The sequence below is a fragment of the Palaemon carinicauda genome, chromosome 2 (assembly GCF_036898095.1).
Source record: "Palaemon carinicauda isolate YSFRI2023 chromosome 2, ASM3689809v2, whole genome shotgun sequence".
NCBI lineage: Eukaryota > Metazoa > Arthropoda > Malacostraca > Decapoda > Palaemonidae > Palaemon > Palaemon carinicauda.
In genome coordinates this window covers 36,650,487-36,675,122 of record NC_090726.1, presented here as the reverse complement: position 1 = coordinate 36,675,122, position 24,636 = coordinate 36,650,487, and the positions used below count along the sequence as shown (strand labels likewise).

General features: G+C 48.1%; 1 protein-coding gene and 1 pseudogene across 3 annotated transcripts in view; both read right to left on the bottom strand.

Moving 5' to 3' along the window:
- The window catches only part of LOC137623887 (3'(2'),5'-bisphosphate nucleotidase 1), a 131,604-nt gene extending 106,968 nt beyond the window's left edge, over window positions 1-24,636 (bottom strand). For 2 of the 3 annotated variants that reach the window (XM_068354686.1, XM_068354693.1), the window contains exon 1: window positions 24,479-24,636. The gene's annotated coding sequence lies outside the window, so the exon portion shown is untranslated. Of the gene's footprint in view, window positions 1-24,406; window positions 24,431-24,478 lie in introns of those variants that run through there. The other variant, XM_068354691.1, reaches the window with a different exon arrangement.
- Window positions 756-874, bottom strand: LOC137630211 (5S ribosomal RNA; annotated as a pseudogene).

Here is a 24,636-nt window from a genome sequence, read left to right as displayed (position 1 = left end):
AGAACAGCGGAAGCTTGAGGTCCCAAGCTGTCGCGATCAGGTCCCCTAGACCAGGACTAGCTGGTTACTCAAGGCCAAAGACCCCCAGGTACACTCTCTCTACGAGGCTCTGCTCGGATAGTCGGAGAGAACATTTCTCTGCCCGGAATGAGAGAGCCGATGGTAGTATTGAGAGTATCTCAAATCAACTCAGTATCTTTACTGCAAGATGCGAAGGTGTGAAAATGCGTCCCCTGCTGGTTAGAACACGCCAGAACCATGAAGTCGACGCGCACGGAGCGACTCGGCAGGAGCTGTAGGATCTGTAGAGGGACCAGACTACGGCCCCTAAGCCTGCCTGAATGATGGAGAGGTATCCTTCAGGTCCTGACCATAGGCCTGGACCGGAACATGCCACCCCCCCAACCTTTTCTTTGACGAGGCCGAGAACAGCATCAAAAATGTGGGGAAAGGACGAGAATATCCACTCCCATCAAGAGGTTCCATAGGTCAACACCCATTGCAGGTCCAAACGTTCCGCTGGTCCCATAGGGGCCAGAAAGTCCGGTTAATCGTTGCTTTGAAACCACCGGAACTTGGGCCGCCCCACAGGGAACTTATCCTGAGGCGACCGTTCGGAACTTAGACGGGTCAAAGAGGAAAAGAGAACTAGGAAACGTTCCAAGGTAGGGCTGAAAGCTCTGCTTGACTGAGAACAGGTACTGCGACTCCCCTCAGCCTTGCCACAGTCAACTGAAGGGAAGGCTCGGAGGAGGTGGCAACAGAATCTGGCGTCCCCAGGCGGTCACCCATCCAAGTACCAACCAGAACCGACGTTGCTTAACCTCGCTGGACAGACGAGAAGCGGGGTTTCCAACGTGGTAAGGCCGTTGACTCAATATCATGGCTAGATACTCCCGATGTTGAGGCAGAAGAAGAAGAAAAGGCTCCTAGCAAAATACCATGAACCCCCACTCATGGTAAGCATCCGGAAGCTTGTCCCGGCGCTGAAGAAGGTCGAACCCGAGCCTACCGGAGTTGACCAGACCTCCAAAAGGCGAAGGAGGCGGAAGCCTGCACCTGAGCGGCCATGAGGAAAGCAGGGAGAGTTCTCTGGGGAAAAAAACCTGCGATGCCACGGCGGGATCGCCACACTGCATCTTAAGCAGGAATACCTGTAGTCTAGGCTGAATTCCACGAGCTTCCTGGAAGATGGATGGAATGGACACTGAAAGTACCCGTCCTTCCGATCTAGGGCCTAAGGAGTCCTGTCGCCTCGCTACCAGTCTGATCGATTCTGCTGTTCCACGCTGGACGAAGTTTGTTCAACAAACTTGATCAGGGCTGAGAGGTCGACTACGGAACTCCCGTATCAGATACTTCCTTGAAAGAAAGGATCGACTGAAGAAGCCGGGGGTGGAGCCGTCGACGATCCTATGGAGGACCTTCTCCTAAGGCATGGATCATTCTGCCCAAACGGGCAAACTCTTGCTGACCCTATGGCATGGATCATTCTGTCCAAACGGGCAAACTCTTGCTGACCCTATGGCATAGAGATTCAGAGACACTGAATTCGCTGACAGAGACGGCAGGCGCGATATCCTTGGCTGATCACGGAGATCGTGCATGAATGGGCATTGGGAAGCTGTCATCCGGATGAGTAACCTTGGGCATCCTCCCAGCGTGAAACCTGCAAGGGGGGGTGCCAATCCTAGAGTTCGTGAACTCTGCCGCTCCCTCTAGGACTATGCCCCCCCGGGAGAGCCTCCCATGCCATCTGTTCCTGACAGGAGGGAACTGCAATTGGACACCTTGTCTCAGTTGTCATAGCCGGTCGATAACTTAGGCCGACGTGGCTGAAAGAAAGAGGCGCTGGAGCCCTGCAGGGTCTGGAAGAAAGCGCCTTGGAGGAGTGAAAACGGAAGTCGACTTCCTCCGCACAGCCGCTGTCTATGTCTCTGTCCTTGGGCACAAACAAACTCTTCTCAAGGATGGAAGGGTGTCTGAGGTTGTCGACATCTACAGATGAGACACCCGAAAGGAAGCCCTCGGTCATTGCGTCCAGATGGTCCAACATCGAGCTTGCCCGCAAGTTTGATACTTGACAACGAAACGCCAAGGTGCATGAGCCCGAGAGGAGGAAAGTACCCATGACCTTCCTGTAGCTTCCTTGAACAAAACCTCGGGTCGCAACCGAGGAGAGAAAGGACCTGGTAGGCCCCTTTCACGAGATGGAGAAGAGGAAGGGGTAAACCAGTCACCCCTTGGCCGATGGAGAAATCTCGAACGGAAAGCACCCCGCCAAAAAACCCTTCCAGGGAATGACGGGGAAGGGCTAACCCAGGTTCTGGAAAGAAGAATGTTGCTCAGACCTCCCTGAAGATTCTTCCTATTCTTGCATGTGCCATGCTCTGCGTTTACGGGGTGAGGCCGTGTTCTGGAAATACGCTCCAGAAGACTCGCTAGGCTGGCCATGCTGCGAACCCCAATGGGAATCGCGGTCGCAATCGCCCTGGTGCTCGCGCGATGGTAAATCAATGATTTGCGCGTGGGCGAACGTGGAAGCGCCCATGCGAGGGCACGCAGGAACGCAAACGAAGGTGAGTGAAGGAGCGCAGAAGGAGGGCGAGCGTGGTAGGAAGGGCGAGAGCTGGTGGTCGGCGAGCAATAACCCATAGGCGAGCAATGGATACTGCAAGAATTAAGCCGACGTTCGTGCGAAGAAATACCGTCGGTTCGCGCGCGCGACGGAACACCGTCGGTCCGCGCGCGCGACGGAACACCGTCGGTCCGCGCGCGCGACGGAACACCGTCGGTCCGCGCGCGCGACGGAACACCGTCGGTCCGCGCGCGCGACGGAACACCGTCGGTCCGCGCGCGCGACGGAACACCGTCGGTCCGCGCGCGCGACGGAACACCGTCGGTCCGCGCGCGCGACGGAACACCGTCGGTCCGCGCGCGCGACGGAACACCGTCGGTCCGCGCGCGCGACGGAACACCGTCGGTCCGCGCGCGCGACGGAACACCGTCGGTCCGCGCGCGCGACGGAACACCGTCGGTCCGCGCGCGCGACGGAACACCGTCGGTCCGCGCGCGCGACGGAACACCGTCGGTCCGCGCGCGCGACGGAACACCGTCGGTCCGCGCGCGCGACGGAACACCGTCGGTCCGCGCGCGCGACGGAACACCGTCGGTCCGCGCGCGCGACGGAACACCGTCGGTCCGCGCGCGCGACGGAACACCGTCGGTCCGCGCGCGCGACGGAACACCGTCGGTCCGCGCGCGCGACGGAACACCGTCGGTCCGCGCGCGCGACGGAACACCGTCGGTCCGCGCGCGCGACGGAACACCGTCGGTCCGCGCGCGCGACGGAACACCGTCGGTCCGCGCGCGCGACGGAACACCGTCGGTCCGCGCGCGCAACGGAACACCGTCGGTCCGCGCGACGGAACACAGTCCGTCCGAGCGATGGAATACCATTGGTTCGCGCGCGGGCGAACATTGGAGAGCATGTGCGCGGTTGCGCATGAGCGTAGGCGTGCAGACACGTGGGCGTGCGGTCGCGCGGGCACGTGGGCGTGTGGCCACGCAGGCACGTGGGCGTGTGGCCACGCAGGCACGTGGGCGCGCGGGTGAGCGCAGGCGGGCGATGGCGCGTTGACGAGCGATGGCGCGTTCTGGCGAGCGATAGCCCGTAGGAGAGTGAAGGAGCGTTGGCAAACGATGGCGCGTCGGCAAGCGATGGCGTGTCGGCAAGCGATGGCGCGTCGGCAAGCGACGGTGCGTTGACGAGCGGTGGTGCGTTAACAAAAACGCTAGCACGCAGGTGAAGAATCGCGCGGGCGCGTAGGCGATTGCCAACGCAAGAGAGACTAGTGATGGTTAGCGCGCATCGCGCTAACAGAAGGCGCGCAGGTGCATCAGGAAGGTGAGCGCTGAAGCAAGCTGTTAATCAGGCGATCCTAGACGGTCAGAAAACCGTTGGCGCCCATTGGTGCGTGGCAAAGAAGGGCGCTGGCAATTGAAGAAAGCTGGCGAACAGAAGGACAGAAGTAAAGGTGAGCGCTGGAGCGCAGGAGGAAGATCTACGGCAAGATTCAGCAATCGGAGATCGTGGTCCACAGCAGGCGAGCGCTAGATCGCTACTAATGATGTTCAGGGGAACTGACACGCGTGGCAGATCGATGGCGATCGTTGACACGTAAGAGATCGCTGACGAGCAGGTGAATGTTGACGCGTCTAAGGTCGCTGGCGAGCTGGTGATCGCTGGCGAGCAGAAGGCAACGCGTGGAAGCCTGTGCGTAGAAGAAGAGTCTTTGACCCAGACCTGAACCGAAGTTCTAGATCGCGAGGGCAAACGTGGGCGCACAGGGCGCGTAACAGGAACCAACAGGTACAGCAGAGATGATCATCATGAGAGCGCTGACGAACAGGAGAGCGTTGGCGAACAGGAGAACGCTAGTGATCAGGAAAGCGCTGATGAGCAGGAGACCGCCTGTGCGCTAACACTGAGCTGGCAGAAGGGCGCGCAGGGTAACCCTGACACGCAAGGGAAGAACCCCCGTGGGAGGCAACCCTTCGCCCCGAAGGGATCGTTGTCCGTCGGGAGACTGATGTCCGTCGGAAGACCGTTGTCCGTCGGGAAGACTGTTGTCCGTCGGGAAGACCGTTGCCCGTCAGAAGACAAGGTCAGACCGCTGTCCATCTGCACCAGGGGCGGAAGATCAAGAAGAAGGAGTTGTAGGCTGCATACGGAGATTCAAAAAGGCGCCTCTTAGCACCCTTATAGGGAGATGGGAGGCCCTTACGACGAGGCGGACGGTCAGCCTTACGGCGAAGGAGGCCAACAGCAACAACAGCAGAAGAATCCTCCGAAGAGGAGTCTCTATGAGTGTACTCTCCCGCGAACGAAAGAGAAACACTTCGTAGAAGAGAATGGTCAGCCAGTGACTTAAAAGGAGCAATCCTCCGAAGAGGGGCTCCTGCAGTTGCCCAGCCCCTTGAGCGAAACTGCAGGTGCGACCACTCAGCACCAAGAGCATAGTCGCACGAAAAAAAGGCAAGAGAAGAACCCCCCAAAAGGGGAAAAACTCAAGCCTGGACAGGAAAAACTTCCCTCGGAAGGAAAGTCACCCACCCAAGGAGGCGAGCCTCCTGAGAGTTCTAAAATGAACTGGAGAGCTGTCAATCGTCACGAGAGTACTTCCAGTAGAAGGAGACACGCCCCTGACGAAAATCCAAAGGGGAGGCAGCAACAGCCGAATCCCCAGGCCTCAACAAGACAGCTCACACCGTTGCCATATTACAGAAACGAACTAGATCGGTAACTGTAAAAGAATAAAACAAAAATCATTAGTACACATTCATTCCCCGGGAAGGCTCCGAAGAGGAATCCCGAGGGAAAGGAAAACAAGAATTACACAACAGGCACGTGCCCTCACAACCACTTACACTCACGGAAGGAGAGCTGTAACCAAAACAGAATTATAACAATTATAATTATGTAACTATGTAATTATGTAATTTAAAAATGAACACTAAAGAAAGAACGAAAACCCCGAAAGGAATCGTTCTACAAAGCTGAAAATTTTACAAATACAATTAGATTCATAAACTAATTGAGACAAAATGTACGGCGTAGCAACCCCCCCAAACGGGAAGGAAGCTACAAGAGTTGAGTAACGTAGTAAAAGGGTGAACGACCTCAAGAGAGAGAGAGAGAGAGAGAGAGAAAGACCGAAGTCAAACTCGATACCCATAAAATTACACCGTGGTGGCCTAAACTGCCGAGGGCTCCACGGAGATATCGTACACTACACACACAAGCACAAAACTCTGAAAAGGAAACTTACTGATTTCTATACTCAAATATATATACAAACATGAAATTTTTTTTACATATATATAGAGTAAAAGAAAAGTAAGTGATTAAGTAAAGACAAAACAAATAATAGCTGCCAAGAGAGGACAAAGACAGAGACGTCTGTCCCAGTCCGAGCCAAAAGTGAAAGTGAGCTTCACCGGTGTGTGAGGGGGGGAGGGGTAGCTAGCTATCCCTCCCCTAGCCCCCCGCTAACTAGCGCGGGGGTAATACACCCTCGTTAAATTCTAAACTAATTGAGACAAAACGTACGGCGTAGCAACCCCCCACACGGGAAAGAAGCTACAAGAGGTGAGTAACGTAGTAAAAGGGTGAACGACCTCAAGAGAGAGAGAGAGAGAGAGAAAGACCGAAGTCAAACTCGATACCCATAAAATTACACCGTGGTGGCCTAAACTGCCGAGGGCTCCACGGAGATATCGTACACTACACACACAAGCACAAAACTCTGAAAAGGAAACTTACTGTTTCCTATACTCAAATATATATACAAACATGAAATTTTTTTTACATATATATAGAGTAAAAGAAAAGTAAGTGATTAAGTAAAGACAAAACAAATAATGGCTGCCAAGCGAGGACAAAGACAGAGACGTCTGTCCCAGTCCGAGCCAAAAGTGAAAGTGAGCTTCACCGGTGTGTGAGGGGGGGAGGGGTAGCTAGCTATCCCTCCCCTAGCCCCCCGCTAACTAGCGCGGGGGTAATACACCCTCGTTAAATTCTAATGGCTCGCCATTTCAGCTGCGCTAAAAGGCAAACCCAATGTAAATAGCGTGGTTTGTATTTCGGTTACGGAACAAACATTTTTCCAAACTTTGTTCAATTCTTCATTTATTTCTAACCATTTTATATTCTTACTATAAAAATTATATTTTCCATATCCTCATCGTTTTGTGCTTTGTTTATCTCTGAGTTCACTTGCTTTGGAATGGACTATTAATTCTATGACATTGTGGTCTGAAATTCCCGTGTTATACACTCTTATTTTTTTAACATAATTCACCTCATTCACAAATACTTAATCTAGGACATTGTCCTTTCTTGTTGGAATGTGGTTTATTTGTTGCATATTTTGTTCTACAGTAATAGCATATCTTGAAGTCTTAAGAGTCCAGGTACTATTGCTATCTGGACGACTGCTCTTGGGGAGGAGGGTGAAAATAGTAGGAGGAGGAGCCTGCCTTGCAGTAGTGCTACTAAGTCTCAGGTCTGAGGGTCGACTGCCCTTCCCAGAGGACTCTGATGCCTCGAGAGGAATACGAGGGGTACCCGCAGGGGATACGACAGGTGGTATTGGGGCCGGTCCGAAAACCTCCAACTACACTCTTTTAACTAGCTCTAGCAACCAAGGTGCATCCTTCATAAACAAAGGAGAGCCCTCTGAGGTGCTAAGGGGGTAAGCGTACTTACATTCCCTTCTGGAAGTACTATACCCAAGAGAGGTATAGTCCTGTTGTGCTATCTAGTGAGAGCTGATTACTCCAAGGGAGAGCATGGCGCACCAAAGAGGGATTGCGAACAGGTGCGCTCTTGCCAACTACCGAAGTGGTGTGAACAGGCACGAATAAGTGAAATAGGGTGACCCACCGAAGTGGTACACACCGATGACCACAACTGCTTAACCACAGTCCTGTATGGCGAGAGGAAGATCGTTGGCGAGCAATCAATATGGCACGTGTAGTCACGTGGCACGCACTTGTGACTGCTCTCTTGTTGCTAAAGGATCGCGTGATGGGGAGTGCCGAAACATAGCACACTAAGGAGCATGCGCGTGCAACCTCGGTCACGCGCAGGACTTTGTTAGCAAGAGGCGCTCACCCACCTACCTCGCTATTGCTCACTGGTTGGGTGTGCAACATTGCGCAAGACTCCATTGCAAGACTAGGGTCTGTGCATCCACACAACGAAGCAGCATGATGTAAACCACAATCACTCGTCAGCGTTCCAGCAAGAGGTTGGCGAGTAACCTTATGTGCTCCTACAGAGGGAGGCGCACAATAGTATGATGGTGAGCAAGGTTAAGCTGGAATACCTGCACACAGCAAGAGCAGCAGGTTCTTCCTCGTGAGAGGGAGAAGCACGAAGTGCAGGTCCCGATGATCCTCGGTGCACAACAGCAAGAGGTGTGGACTGTAAACAGCTTTAGTACCCCATCGTCGTCTTGCTCCAAGAAGCAACAATGCTTCGAAGAGCTGAAACGAGACATGGATGAATCCAGCACTCGTTTCCTATAGGCCCATGGGGGCAACAACTCAGGTAAAGAGGGCCTCGCTCAAGAATGAGAAGGCCGCTCAACACCGGATGGCAAAGTTTGGTGCTTCATGCGCTGCAGGGCCCCACATAATGAGAAAGCTCAGGCTGAGGGGGCACAGTGTAATTCGCGAGCTGAGAAGACTGACCAAAGGCTGCTTCTGGGTTTACCTCAAGTAGGACTCCCCGTCTGGTAACCTTGAGTTTTTATAGCCATGTTCTAGCTTGCGCTATTCTCTTCTATGTTAAGGACGATGGTTTGTGTTAGTGTCGAAACAAATCAAGGTGAAATGTTGACTTATGATGCATCTGATTCATTTATATTTGAGGACAAAGTGGCAGATATTACAATTTTGAGCGATCATAACGCATTGCCAAATGCTGCGATGTGCCAAAATTGTGTTTTAGATTGTACATTTTGCGAGAAACAAAACATTAGGAGGTACTACAAAATCTTTGTTCTCCTGATGACAAAGAAATGACGCCGCTGTTCATGCTCGGTTTCTAATTCCAAATGCATATTTTTCGAAAGGATATATCTCTTTGAAAATTATTTTATCACCCACTTCACCAGTTGTAACTGGAATAGTAAAATGATATTTTAATTATAAAATAAATTTTTGAATATACTTACCCGGTGAATATATAATAGCTGCTGCTCCGGCGGCTCGACAGAAAAACACACAAAAACTCGCGAGCGATCGCTATGAAGGTTGCGGGTGTGCCCACCAGCGCCAACTATCGGCCAGATACCGCATATGCATGTAAACAAGCCTCAATTCTTCTCATCCCGCTGCGTCTCTATTGGGGAGGAAGGGAGGGCCTTTAATTTATATATTCACCGGGTAAGTATATTCAAAAATTTATTTTATAATTAAAATATCATTTTTAAATATTTAACTTAACCGGTGAATATATAATAGCTGATTCACACCCATGGTGGTGGGTAGAGACCAGAGTTAATTAAGTTTACAGCGTATATGCTTAGATTTTTTGAGTTATAACATAACAAAACCCAAATATATAGGTACCTGGTAAGGAAGTTGACTTAGACGATTACTCTGCCTTGTAAGTCTGTCTTCCTCACGGAGCCCAGCGATCCTCTTAGGATGCTGAAAGACTCCCAGGAGCTGAAGTATCAAGGGCTGCAACCCATACAACAGGACCTCATCAAACCCCTAATCTGGGCGCTCTCAAGAAATGACTTTGACCACCCGCCAAATCAACCAGGATGCGAAAGGCTTCTTAGCCTTCCGTACAACCCAAAAACAAGATTAAAAACATTTCAAGAGACAGATTAAAAGGATATTGGAATTAGGGTAATGTAGTGGTAGAACCCTCACCCACTACTGCACTCGCTGCAACGAATGGACCCAGTGTGTAGCAGTCCTCGTAAAGAGTCTGGACATCTTTTAAGTAAAATGACGCGAATACCGACTTGCTTCTCCAAAAGGTCGCGTCCATAATACTTTGCAGAGATCTATTTTGCTTAAAGGCCACGGAGGTTGCTATAGCTCTTACTTCGTGCGTCTTAACCTTAAGCAAACATCGGTCTTTCTCATTCAAGTGAGAATGAGCCTCTCGTATTAAAAATCTGATAAAATATGACAAAGCATTCTTTGACATAGGCAATGATGGTTTCTTAACTGAGCACCATAATGCCTCAGATCTACCTCGTAAGGACTTAGTACGGGCTAAGTAGAACTTAAGAGCTCTAACTGGACATAGCACTCTTTCCAGTTCGTTGCCTACGATCTCTGATAAGCAAGGTATATCAAAAGATTTAGGCCAAGGACGAGAAGGCAGTTCATTTTTGGCCAAGAAACCAAATTGAAGTGAACATGTGGCTTTTTCTGTAAAAAAGCCGATGTTCTTACTGAAGGCATGAAGTTCACTGACCCTTTTTGCCGAAGCCAAGCACACTAGGAAAAGCGTCTTGAGGGTGAGATCCTTCAGGGAGGCTGAATGTAATGGCTCAAACCTGTCTGACATGAGGAACCTTAGGACCACGTCTAAGTTCCATCCAGGAGTCGCCAAACGACGTTCCTTAGAGGTCTCAAAAGACTTAAAGAGATCTTGGAGATCTTTATTGTTGGAAAGATCTAAGCCTCTATGACGAAAGACCGAAGCCAACATGCTCCTGTAGCCCTTAATCGTGGGAGCTGAGAGGGAGCGAACATTTCTCAGATGTAAAAGAAAATCTGCGATTTGGGCTACAGAGGTACTGGTTGAGGACACAGATGCTGACTTGCACCAGTCTCGAAAGACTTCCCACTTTGACTGGTATACTCTGATGGTAGAAGCTCTCCTCGCTCTTGCAATCGCACTGGCTGCCTCCTTCAAAAAGCCTCGAGCTCTTGAGAGTCTCTCGATAGTCTGAAGGCAGTCAGACGAAGAGCGGGGAGGCTTTGATGAACATTCTTTACGTGGGGCTGACGTAATAGATCTACCCTTAGAGGAAGACTTCTTGGAAAGTCTACCAGCCATTGAAGTACCTCGGTGAACCACTCTCTCGCGGGCCAGAGGGGAGCAACCAACGTCAACCTTGTCCCTTCGTGAGAGGCGAACTTCTGCAGTACCTTGTTGACAATCTTGAATGGTGGGAATGCATATAAGTCCAGATGAGACCAATCCAGTAGAAATGCGTCTACGTGTATTGCTTCTGGATCTGGGACTGGAGAGCAATAGATTGGAAGCCTCTTGGTCATCGAGGTGGCAAAGAGGTCTCTGGTGGGTTGACCCCAAGTCGCCCAAAGACTCTTGCACACGTCCTTGTGGAGGGTCCATTCCGTGGGAATCACCTGACCCCTCCGACTGAGACAGTCTGTCAAGACGTTCAAGTCCCCCTGGATAAATCTCGTTAACAGGGAGATGCCTCGATTTCTTGACCAAATGAGCAGGTCCCTTGCGATCTCGTACAGCGTGAGGGAGTGTGTGTCTCCTTGCTTGGAGATGTACGCCAAAGCTGTGGTATTGTCGGAGTTTACCTCTACCACTTTGTTTCGAAGGAGACTTTCGAATTTCATCAAGGCCAAGTGGACTGCCAATAGCTCCTTGCCGTTGATGTGCATGCTCTTCTGACTTGAGGTCCACAGACCTGAGCATTCCCGACCGTCCAGGGTCGCACCCCAACCCAAATCCGACGCGTCTGAGAACAACACGTGGTTTGGGTTCTTGACTGCCAGGGATAGTCCCTCTCTCAGACTGATACTGCTGTTCCACCATTTCAGGCATGCCTTTACTGGTTCAGAGACCGGGATTGATACCGTCTCTAACGTCTTGTCCTTGTTCCAGTGAAAGGCTAGATGGAACTGGAGAGGCCAAAGGTGTAGTCTTCCTAGCGAGACAAACTGCTCCAGGGATGATAGAGTCCCTACGAGACTCATCCAATTCCTGACTGAACACCGTTCTCTCTTCAGCATTAGTTGGACTTTGAGCAGGGCTTGATCTATTCGGGTGGCAGACGGAAAAGCCCGAAAAACTGGACTGCGAATCTCCATCCCTAAATATAGAATAGTCTGGGATGGGATCAGCTGGGACTTTTCTAGGTTGACCAAAAGTCCCAATTCCTTGGTCAGACCCAACGTCCAATGAAGATCCTGCAGACAGCGATGACTGGACGATGCCCTGAGAAGCCAGTCGTCCAAGTACAGGGAGGCTCGGATTCCCGATAAATGGAGGAATTTTGCCACATTCCTCATGAGCCTCGTAAATACGAGAGGAGCAGGACTGAGGCCAAAGCACAGGGCCCGAAACTGGTATACCACATTCCTGAAAACAAACCTCAGAAACGGTTGGGAATCCGGGTGTATAGGAATGTGGAAGTACGCATCTCGTAGGTCGAGAGAGACCATCCAGTCTCCCTTTCTGACCGCTGCTAAGACGGACTTCGTGGTCTCCATAGTGAACTTTGTTTTCGTAACAAAAACGTTGAGCGCACTGACGTCTAGCACCGGTCTCCAACCTCCTGTATTCTTTGGGACTAGGAAGAGACGGTTGTAAAACCCCAGTGATTGAAGGTCCGAGACTTTCACCAACGCTCCCTTCTCTAGCAACAGAGACACTTCTTGGTTTAGGGCTTGTCTCTTTGACTCCTCTCGGTATCTGGGAGAGAGGTCTATGGGAGTTGTCGCTAGAGGAGGTTTGCGTACAAACGGAATTTTGTACCCCTCTCTGAGCAACCGAACAAACTCTTGGTCTGCGCCCCTCTTCTCCCAGGCCTGCCAGAAGTTCTTCAATCTGGCTCCTACCGCTGTCTGAGGCTGTGGGCAGTCAGACTCTGCCACGTGAGGACTTGGCTCCTCTCTTCTTACCTCTCTTTCCCTCGGCACGAGCGCTTCCCCTGCTGGGAGCTCTGCCACGAAAGGGCGGGATAAATCTGGATGCCGGAGTCTCGATCCTGGGTCTTACAGCAAAGGATGTAGAAGGAGTCCCTTTGCGAGCAGAGGACGCCATCAAGTCATGGGTGTCCTTCTGCGCAAGCGAAGAAGCTATATCCTTAACCAGGTGTTGCGGAAACAAGGACGCTGATAAGGGAGCAAAGAGCAGTTCTGATCTCTGACAGGGAGTAACTCCTGGCGAAAGAAAAGAGCAAAGGGTATCTCGCTTCTTTAAGACTCCCGACATAAATGTGGAGGCGAGCTCATTGGAACCATCGCGGATGGCTTTATCCATACATGACATGATAAGTAAGGAAACATCTCTGTCAGCAGACGAGATTTTCCTACTTAAAGCTCCTAATGACCAGTCAAGAAAAATGTTATTTTTATTAATAAAATAAATTTTTGAATATACTTACCCGGTGATCATATAAGCTGCAACTCTGTTGCTCGACAGAAAAACCTACGGTCAAAATACGCCAGCGATCGCTATGCCGGTGGGGGTGTACATCAACAGCGCCATCTGTCGAGCAGGTACTTAGTACTCCAAGTAAACAAAGAACCAATTTTCTCCTCGGTCCACTGGGTCTCTATTGGGGAGGAAGGGAGGGTCCTTTAATATATGATCACCGGGTAAGTATATTCAAAAATTTATTTTATTAATAAAAATAACATTTTTCAATATTAAACTTAGCCGGTGATCATATAAGCTGATTCACACCCAGGGGGGTGGGTAGAGACCAGCATTACATGTTTACATTATTATGAGCTAAGTATTTTGTATTTCATTTTAGCAGTTATTCAAAATAACAAACATAAAATAAATAAGTACCTGGTAAGGAAGTCGACTTGAACAATTACTCTGCCTTTTTAAGTACGTCTTCCTTACGGAGCCTCGCGATCCTCTTAGGATGCTGAGCGACCCCTAGGATCTGAAGTATCAAGGGTTGCAACCCATACAACAGGACCTCATCAAAACCTCTAATCTAGGCGCTTCTCAAGAAATGACTTTGACCACCCGCCAAATCAAGTAGGATGCGAAAGGCTTCTTAGCCTTCCGGACAACCCAAAAACAATAATAAAACATTTCAAGAGAAAGATTAAAAAGGTTATGGAATTAGGGAATTGTAGTGGTTGAGCCCTCACCCACTACTGCACTCGTTGCTACGAATGGTCCCAAAGTGTAGCAGTTCTCGTAAAGAGACTGGACATTCTTAAGATAAAAAGACGGACACTGATTTGCTTTTCCAATAGGTTGCGTCGATTATACTTTGCAGAGATCTATTTTGTTTAAAGGCCACGGAAGGTGCGACAGCTCTAACTTCGTGTGTCCTTACCTTCAGCAAAGCTTGGTCTTCCTCATTCAGAATGAGCTTCTCGTATTAACAGTCTGATAAAATAGGATAAAGCATTCTTTGACATAGGCAAAGATGGATTCTTAACTGAACACCATAAAGCTTCAGACGGGCCTCGTAAAGGTTTTTAAATAGAACTTAAGAGCTCTTACAGGACATAAGACTCTTTCTAGTTCATTTCCAACCATACGATAAGTTTGGAATATCGAACGATATTGGTCAAGACCGAGAAGGCAGCTCGTGTCTGGCTAGAAAACCAAGTTGTAGAACATGTAGCCGTTTCGGATGAGAATCCGATGTTCTTGCTAAAGGCATGAATCTCACTGACTCTTTTAGCTGTGGCTAAGCATATCAGGAAAAGAGTCTTTAAGGTGAGATCTTTCAGGGAGGCTGATTGTAGCGGTTCGAACCTGTCTGACATAAGGAATCTTAGTACCACGTCTAAATTCCAACCAGGTGTAACCAAACGACGCTCCTTCATGGTCTCAAAAGACTTAAGGAGGTCCTGTAGATCTTTATTGTTGGAAAGATCTAAGCCTCTGTGACGGAAGACTGATGCCAACATGCTTCTGTAACCCTTGATAGTGGGAGCTGAAAGAGATCGTTCTTTCCTCAGATAAAAGAGAAAGACAGTTATTTGAGTTACAGAGGTACTGGTCGAGGATACGGATACTGACTTGCACCAGTTTCGGAAGATTTCCCACTTCGATTGGTAGACTCTAAGGGTGGATGTTCTCCTTGCTCTAGCAATCGCTCTGGCTGCCTCCTTCGAAAAGCCTCTAGCTCTCGAGAGTCTTTCGATAGTCTGAAGGCAGTCAGACGAAGAGCGTGGAGGCCTTGGTGTACCTTCTTTACGCGTGGCTGACGTAGAAGGTCCACCCTTAGGGGAAGTGTTCTGGGAACGTCTACTAGCCATCGAAGTACCTCGGTGCACCATTCTCTCGCGGGCCAGAGGGAAGCAACTAGCGTCAACCTTGTCCCTTTGTGAGAGGCGAACTTCTGCAGTACCTTGTTGACAATCTTGAACGGAGGGAATGCATATAGATCTAGATGTGACCAATCTAGTAGAAAGGCATCTATATGAACTGCTGCTGGGTCCGGGATTGGTGAGCAAAATATTGGGAGCCTCTTGGTCATCGAGGTTGCGAAGAGATCTATGGTTGGCTGGCCCCAGGTGGCCCAAAGTCTCTTGCATACATCCTTGTGGAGGGTCCATTCTGTTGGAATTATTTGTCCCTTCCGACTGAGACAATCTGCCATGACATTCAAGTTGCCTTGGATGAACCTCGTTACTAGTGATATGTCTAGACCTTTTGACCAGGTGAGGAGGTCCCTTGCGATCTCGTACAATGTCAGAGAGTAGGTCCCTCCTTGCTTGGAGATGTACGCCAAAGCCGTGGTGTTGTCCGAGTTCACCTCCACCACTTTGCCTTGAAGGAGAGACCTGAAGCTTTTCCAAGTCAGACGTACTGCCAGTAGCTCCTTGCAGTTGAAATGCATTGTCCTTTGACTCGAGTTCCATAATCCCGAGCATTCCCTACCGTCTAATGTCGCACCCCAGCCTACGTCCGATGCGTCCGAGAAGAGAACGTGGTTGGGAGTCTGAACAGTCAGGGGAAGACCCTCTCTAAGGTTGATATAGTCCTTTCACCAAGTCAGACAAGACTTTATCTTTCCGGAAACCGGGATCGAGACCGCTTCTAGCGTCTTGTCCTTTTCCAGTGAAAAGCTAGATGGTATAGAAGAGGACGGAGGTGTAGCTTTCCTAGTGACACAAATTGATCCACGGATGACAGTGTCCCAGACTCATCCACAGCCTGACTGGGCAGCGTTCCTTCTTCAGCATCTTCTGGATGGATAGCAGGGCTGGGGGCTGATCGTCTTGTTCAGCAACGTCCTCATCAGAGGGTTCCTCATCCGAAACTGATGAGGAAACGGCAACGGAGTGGGCAACGTCTGACTCGCTGAATCCGGTCGCACTGGTGGATGCGTGACGGAGCCTGACGCAATATCATGGCACTGCTGCACAGTCTGTGAACTGTCAACAACCATGGGTGCGCGAGGAAGTACAGCGTCAACCCGAAACTGTCTAGACTGTCTGGGTTGTGCAGTCAACACCCTACCGGGTTGCTAAGGTTGACGCACTGCGTCACAACAAGTCACCTCTGCTGGTTGTTGAACGTCCTGAACGTCAACAACCACCTCCGAGCGTCGCTTAACGTCAACGTGCGACTGGCAACCCACACTGGGTCGCATCGGTGGAGGAACCACCTCAACTGGCAGACACGAGTAGGTTACCTCAGCGTCAACAGGGCGCACAACCGACCGGTTGGAAGGTTGTTGGCCAGAAGGAGGAACCACCTCAACTGGCCGACGCGAGTAGGTTACCTCAGCGTCAACAGGGCGTACAACCAACCGGTTGGAAGGTTGTTGGCCAGAAGGTTCTTCTCCGCATTTAAGTCCTCTATCAAGGACGCAAGCTTGGACTGCATGTCTTGCAGCAAAGCCCATTTAGGGTCTACGGGAGCAGGTGTGGCAACAGACGGGGTTAGCGACTGAGGCGGAACCATTTACCATCCCTGAAAGCCTTGTTATGTGTGACATAATAGTACAGCAAAACTTCAAAGGCTCGACAAAAGTTGAGAAGTTGACCTGTAAACAACTTGGAGCGTCTCCTGGCTAGGCGCCAGGGCGAGTCTACCAGAATTGAGAAGTCTATCTGGGCAGAGGCATGAACTCCCAAGCCGAGAACTTCTCTCGTGTCCTATCAGACTCTCGCTCTATAAGCCAGTTTAAAAGAAGGGAAATCAAAGGCTGTATCCCTAAAACTCCTCCTGGTGCAAAAACCAGTCGCCTAGCCAACGTAACGCTCTCTAGGAGAGCGAGAGAGCACTAGCTTAAAAACAACGGCTTCGAAGTAGCTAGGCCTAGTGTAAGTTCTGACGTTTAGGCGAACGAGGAGCAGCAGTTACAAGATCCGGACGAAGATCCTTAACAAATCATCATGATTTAATTAAAGTCCATAGGAGGCTAAGCAGTTTAAGGCTCCTCTCCAAATGACAGAGTCCTCAAGGGAATATCAGTAGGAGGGAGAACAGCACTTTCTCATCTACAGGAACCTTGTCCGATAAAAGCTAGGTTATCTCAGTGAGTCTCTCACTGGTGCATTAGTAGCAGACCAGAAGGCAACGTCATGTAACTGCTTGACAGTCTGTGAACTGTCAACAACTGAACTGTCAACCACAACAGGTGTGAGGACATACAGTGTTCACTCGAGACTGCTTTGACTGTCTATACTGAGCAGTCAAAAACAACTCTAGAATGCGGAGGTTGACGCACCGCGTCAAAACAAAACAACTTAGACTGTTGTTGTACCTCGCGAACGTCAACGGAAGGTTCCGTGCGTTACTGAACGTCAACATGCGGCTGGCAGGGTACACTGGAACGCATGGGTGGCGGGACTCTCTCAGCTGGAGTGCGGCAGAAGGTCGCCTCAGCGTCCACAGGACGCACAACCGTATTGGTTGTAGGCTAGAGGTTGGTGCAGCATCAACCTTCTCTGCACGAAAGTCCCGCATCAATGACGTTAACTGAGACTGCATGGTCTGCAGCAAAGACCACTTAGGGTCTACAGGAGCAGGTGCGGCAACAGACGGTGTGACTGCCTGATGCGGTACCGCTTTGCCTCTCTTAGGAGGTGAGCAGTCGTCGGAAGACTGCAGCGAGTCCGAACTGACCCAGTGGCTACAACTGGGCCGTTGGACTTGCGCGGAAGGGACTGACTTGCGCTTAATAAGCTGCGAGACCTTGGTCCATGGTTTCTTACGAGAAACCTCTTCCGCAGACGAGAAATAAATGGGCTCTCTCGTCTTTGTGTGGGTGGGGCGATCTTGGGTAGATACGCCCGAAACCACGGAGGGAAACGTCTGTTCGTTGATCAAGGCCTGACGAACCCATAAGTCGTTCGACATTACTTCTCCCCTGGGCTTGGGAGCTTGCAAGAGGTCCCGGACTAGGTGAACGACAGGCACGAACAGACGAACCCTCGGACGCAACACTGTAACACTTTGCGCATATCACTTTATCACTTCGATTTTCTGTTTTGCACTTATTTCACTGAAATCGAAACTTTTACTGATTTCTACCTGAAACACGCACTTCTACCCTTCAAGGTAGTAATTGCGAAATCAGTCGTATAATGCAGCTCATTAATACTAGCAAAAAACAGAAAACATATATAAAGATAAAAATTTCAGTGGCTGGGAAAGAGACTAAACACTAGTTCAAATAAACTACGTTTACAATCTCTCACCGCACATAGCCTGGGGACAAGAATAAAACCCTAGAAACGTTTTACCTTCTTCCCCGTACAGCGACTAGGGAGGAGAGTAACACGAGAACAACGTTACCCGCTTGAACGGAACGTTTTCTCTCCTCTCTCTCCCTCCGTCTCTATCTCTCTCTCTCTTTCTCTCTTGATTTCGCACCTAAGAGAAGAGCCCAATTATATATCGTCAAAAAAAACATGTTATTTGACTAAAGGAAAAAACTGAAAGGTTTTCCAAATAAAAAGTTCCTTTAATTTAGAATTTAAAACATTAAAGCTAAGAAAGAATGAACGAAACGTCAGAATCGATTTACTCTTACTGCAAAGTGAAACCGTGAAACACTCTCTCTCTATCGTAACGATAGAGCGCATGTTGAACGTCCTGAACGTCAACAACTGCGTAGTCTAAAAAAACTAAACGTTAGTTCATCTTTGAAAACAGTACGAAGATTATCAAAGAAATTCTTTCATAAAACATTAAATTTAAAAAGTTTTAAATTCTTTAAAGGCTAAATACGATATAACGGGCTCAACGTTGATTAACTTCGGTTCCAAGTTAGGACCGCCTACTATCAGGAAAGGTCGCATATAAACAAAACATAAAAATTTATTTTATATGTTTATAATAAATGGAAAGTTAATCGAAGAGGCCTAATAAAGGCGGAGAGATATAAATTATATAGATCTATAATGTGTTAAGCAAAATTACTAAAAACCTAAACACACTTCCGTCTAAGGGAAGGGTCGGCCATTTAAAAGTGAAAGAGAGTCCATACTCTCTTTGTCACCATAATTAAATCTATCCAAAACGAGTTCAAGTTTTGAGATGAAGATAAAACACCTGCATAGCGAAAGCTCAAAACTAGAATAGTGTACTTCACCATATAGTTGTGAAAACAAATCCAGTTAGTAACAGCGTATTAGTAGGTCTTGCCGGTAGCCCGACAGAGAGAAAATTGGTTCTTTGTTTACTTGGAGTACTAAGTACCTGCTCGACAGATGGCGCTGTTGATGTACACCCCCACCTGCATAGCGATCGCTGGCGTATTTTGACCGTAGGTTTTTCTGTCGAGCAACAGAGTTGCAGCTTATATGATCACCGGCTAAGTTTAATATTGAAAATTGAATACTTCAAAGGCCCTGTATACGCCTTTAAGCAGATGGTCAAGGTCCGAGGAGGACCAACTAATCTTCGAGCGTCTCATGGCTAAGCGGCGGGGAGAGTCTACGAGGCTTGAGAAGTCACCCTGGGCAGAGGCAGGGACTCCCAAGCCGAGAACTTCTCCCGTGGCATACCAGACGCTCGATCTAGAAGAAAGCTTAGAAGGAGGGAAGGCAAAGGCCGTCTTCCCCAAACTCCTCCTGGTATCCAACCAGTCGCCTAAAAGTCGTAAAGCCCTCTTGGAAGAGCGAGAAAGCACTAGCTTAGTAAAGGCTGGCATGGTAGCAGGTAAGCCTAGAGCAAACTCAGACGGTGGCGAATGAGGAGCAACGGTAACAAAGTGATTGGGAAAAAGATCCTTGAAAATCAACATGATCTTCTTAAAGTCCATCGAAGGAGGAACCGTCTTAGGTTCGTCTACATCTGAAGGATGATCATCATGATGAGGATCAGCAACGTCCTCATCTGAAGGATCTTCGTCCGACAACTGCTGAGGAACAAGCAAAGGGGAGACCTGCCTTGGTGGCAATGCTTGAGACGCAGAGTCCACACGCACTGGTGCATCAGTAGCAGTCCAGGACGCTACGTCATGTAACTGCTTAACAGCCTGACTGTCAACAACAACAGGAGCGGGAGGACGCTCGACGTCAACTCGAGACTGCCTTGACTGCCTAGACTGAGCACTCAAAACAACTCTTGACTGCGGTGCTTGACGCTCAGCGTCAAAACAAGTCAACTCCGCTGGTTGGCGAACGTCCTGAACGTCAACAAGAGCATTAGGAAGCGGCTGAACGTCCACATGCGGCTGAAAGTCTACACGGGACTGCATCGAGTGAGGCTCTACAAAGCGTGAATGACGTGACTTAGTAACGCCAACGTCAACAGGACGAGCAAAGGCTCGTTTCGGCGGCTGAAGGCCAGGATCTCGATCAGCAAAGCGGCGAGGATCATCGTGAACCTTTTCAGCAGAATAGTCTTCCATAAGGGAGGCGAGCTTGATCTGCATGTCTTGCAGTACAACCCATTTAGGATCAACGGGAAAGGGTGCGGTAAGAGACGAGGGTAACGTCTGTGACTGCAAAACCTTGCCTACACCAAGACTCTCGGAGCCTGTGTTACGTTTCTGCTTAGGCGGCGAGCAGTCTTACGATGACTGCAAAGGGTCAGAGCTGTCCCAATGGCTACAACCAGGACGCTGGACCTGTCCTGAAGGGACCGACTTTTGCTTTAAGGGCCTTGAAACCTTGCTCCACGGTTTCTTATGCGAAAAGCCTTCGGATGACGAGGAGAAAATGGTCTCTCTCGTCTTATGGTAGGGGCGGTCTTGATGAGACACGCCTGAAACCATAGAGGGAACGTCTGTTCGCTGATCAAGGCCTCTCGAACTCATAAGTCGTACGACATTACTTCTCCCCTGGGCTTGGGAGCTTGCAAGAGGTCCCGGACTAGGCGAACGACAGGCACGAACAGACGAACCCTCGGTCGCAACACTGATAACACTTTGCGCACTAATCACTTTCCCACGATTTTCCACTGTGGCACTCTGAAACTTTAACTCTTTAATGTCAGCCATGAGTTGATTACGATCTGTAGCTAACGACTCAACTCTTTCGCCCAAAGCATGAATGGCACGTAACATATCCCGCATTGATGGTTCCTGAGTGCTAGTAGAGGGTTCAGGCACAACTACTACAGGGGAAGGATTAGGTTCAGGGGCATGGGGAGAGGAAAAATCTACCGATCTAGAGGAACTTCTCCTCACCCTATCTCTCTCTAGCTTACGAGAATACTTGTCATATTCAAGCCAATCGAATTCCGAAAGGCCCACGCACTCCTCACACCGATCTCCTAATTGACAGGTTTTACCCCGACAATTAGAACACACAGTATGTGGGTCGAGAGAGGCCTTTGGAAGACGCCTATTGCAATCCCTAGCATTACACTTACGAAATCTAGGAATTTGAGAAGGGTCAGCCATTTTGAAAAAGTTAAAGAAAGTCCAAAAAAACAATCCAAAGTCATCAACAATTAAATCTGTCCAAAAAAGAGTTCAAGAGTTTAAGTTGAGGATAAAACACCTGCACTGCGAAAGCTCAAACCAAAATGAAGTACTTCACCAAGTCTGTTGAAAAACTCCAGGTTAACAGCGAGTAATGTACGTCTTGTCGTTCAGACCGACAGAGAAGAATTGAGGCTTGTTTACATGCATATGCGGTATCTGGCCGATAGTTGGCGCTGGTGGGCACACCCGCAACCTTCATAGCGATCGCTCGCGAGTTTTTGTGTGTTTTTCTGTCGAGCCGCCGGAGCAGCAGCTATTATATATTCACCGGCTAAGTTAAATATTTAAAAACTATAATTGACAATAACGTAGAATCGCCGTTAATGGCACAGATCCAAGTGCAAGGACCTCCCAACAAGAAGGCAAATACGTCTTTATTTTTAAACGTTAGCTTTAGGGTAATGGGCAAGTCGAAAGGGGAGGCCCACCCCAAACGGTAAGTGGGACACGGTGATCCAAGCCAGGTTAGGTAGGGGTACCTTATGTTAGTACATATCCCCCTAATTTCCTTACAAATATAGAACAACATTAAACATAGAAAATGGGACTGAATTTCTGTTTTCAATTATACTGCTAACAGCAACCTGTTCACATGATGAAAACCACTTCTCACAATGCTTAAAATGAACAGTGAAAGGATAAATATTGAACAAAATAAATCAAAATTATTCCTTCTTAGCTTTCATGAGCACATAAGTGATTAAAATGCAATCTCAGCTGTGAATATTTAACAATGCATTGTTATTAGTGCACATCAACCTAACCTAACCTAGAACAAGAAGATATAAATCAGCAGCAGCGGAGGCTCGTAGCTAAAATTAGTGGGGAGTACTGCTCCAATAAATTTTCTGCCTTTTTAATATTTTTTTGCCTTTTTTTCAATATTGTATAAAAGGACACAAACAGATATATGAAAATTTATTCTGAAACTTGATAGACACATGAAAGAACAAAATCAAACCTTTTCTACTATTAACATAAATCATTACAGTTCAAGCTTGACCCTTTTCACGGAGTAAAAAAAAAAACTACCACCTTCTACCAGCATGCAAAGATCGGCACTGCGGGAGTGACAGTGACTTCTCTCCCTCGCAGCCTCACATGCAGCTTCCTATGTGTGCATGCATACAACAGCCAATTACCAAGAATTTCTTTTTTCATTAACTGAGAGGTGGCTACCGACATCAAGCTTAAGGATTATAGGATGCTTTGTATAACGACGGACAGGAAGACGTGCATAGAACGCCATCTAACCTAAACTTCCCCATCTAGCCTAACCTACAAGCCATGTCATTACCTACTTACCTAACGGAGAGGAGGGGTTAACGCCCGCCTGCGACCCCCCTTAGACTGTCGTAATTTTAGCCATAAGGCTAAAATAAGGGATTTATGGGCCCTGGCCGTCATCGTACATACAACCTGGATTTTATGTTGTACACGTATAAAGAAAGAATTTAAAGAAATCCTTATATTAAATGTTGGGTAATTTTGTATATTATTCCATGGTAATGTAACCTAGGAAAAAAACTACTGTTTCTTACAGAAAAAATTACGATCTCTTCAAAAATGACACTCGTTTCCGTCGCAAATGAATAGTTTCAGAAATATATATATCTATATCCTACGATAATGGGGGACCCCCAGTGGGAACTCGGGGTTTTGGGTGGGGAAAACATACTGGGGAAACGAAATATAATTGTTTTCCTATAGTAAATAACGTGAATTAAGCGAATTTGATGTTCATTTCAATCGGAAACAAACAGATCAACCAATTCGGATAACTTTAAGATGCACGGTGCTTACGAACGAACGATAACATTAGCAACGTTACCAATAATACACAGTGTTACCAACGTTGACGTATGGTACACAGAGTTACCAACGGCACGTTGACATTACTAAAGATAGTAATGATAGATATTTCCATATATTAAATAATTTCTCCATATAAGTTTTACTCAATATATAAAATGTACAAAAAGGGCACAGAACCTAACAAACCCACCTAACCTAGCCTAGTAGTATGACAGGTCACAAAATAACATTTGATCTACATCGGACGTTGGCAGCACTGGTTACTGTATTTTTTCATGACACAATCTTTGTAACGGCGCCTCCAAAGTTTATCCAGATATACTGTTTTGTATTTTCCTTCAGTTATTATAATTTCAAGAAGGTAATGTATAGAGAAGAAAAGGCTTGTTTTACGTTTATATATCGATTCCCCAGTATGTTTTCCCCACCCAAAACACCGGGTTCCCACTGGGGGTCCCCCATTATCGGAGGATATAGATGTATATTTATTTCTGAAACTATTAATTTGCGACGGGAACGAGTGTCATTTTCAAAGAGAGCGTAATTTTTTATATAAGAAACAGTAGTTTTTTTCCTAGGTTACATTGCCATGTAATTCACTACAATGAAACCAAATGTTGTAGGTCATATAAAGTGGAAAGTTCCACAGTGCCTATACGCGAGCCGCCACTGCTTAGCAGCTACAGCCAGGTGTTCAGGTTTCAAACGTATGCATAGCAATTTAGGAGCCTATGTAGGCAATTTTGATAAAAATCAACGTCTTCCCGTCGCCCAACGCTAAGGGCTTCAGTAAGATTTTGCCAGTCATCTCTATCTTGAGCTTCTAATTCAATCATTCATTCATCATCTCCAACTTCACGCCTCATAGTCCTCAGCCATGTAGGCCTGAGTCTTCCAACTCTTCAAAGTAGTTGAAATAAATAAACATGTAGAATTTAAAATATCCACCTCTCTCTCTCTCTCTCTCTCTCTCTCTCTCTCTCTCTCTTAATTCTACGCAAGCTCTAGCAGTCAATGCCTTGACCTAAGTTAAGCTAAGCCGACATTTAAACCAATACAATAACTAGAGTTTTACCTGAACTTCAATCCCTTTCTCAAAAGCAAAATGGAGACGACTGACCAAAGCTTAACTCGTTATAATATAAATACAGTACCAAGGTCAGTCTGCTAAGCCTGCCTGCTTACAAAATAATTACCTACTAGTAAAATTGAGGGTCAAGAGAACTTTCTAAAGAGAAATGTCTCTTCTTAATACAAACTACCATTACCTTTACACCTCTGGCGATTGAGGACGCGATTAAGTTGGTCTCTGTTACCACAAACACGTAACTTATGTAACACTATTGCGTAACTAGTCCAGACCACTTGGAATCTGGAGATAGCGACTCTTTATCAAATGTAAACAAATATAGCTTATCTACCTGTC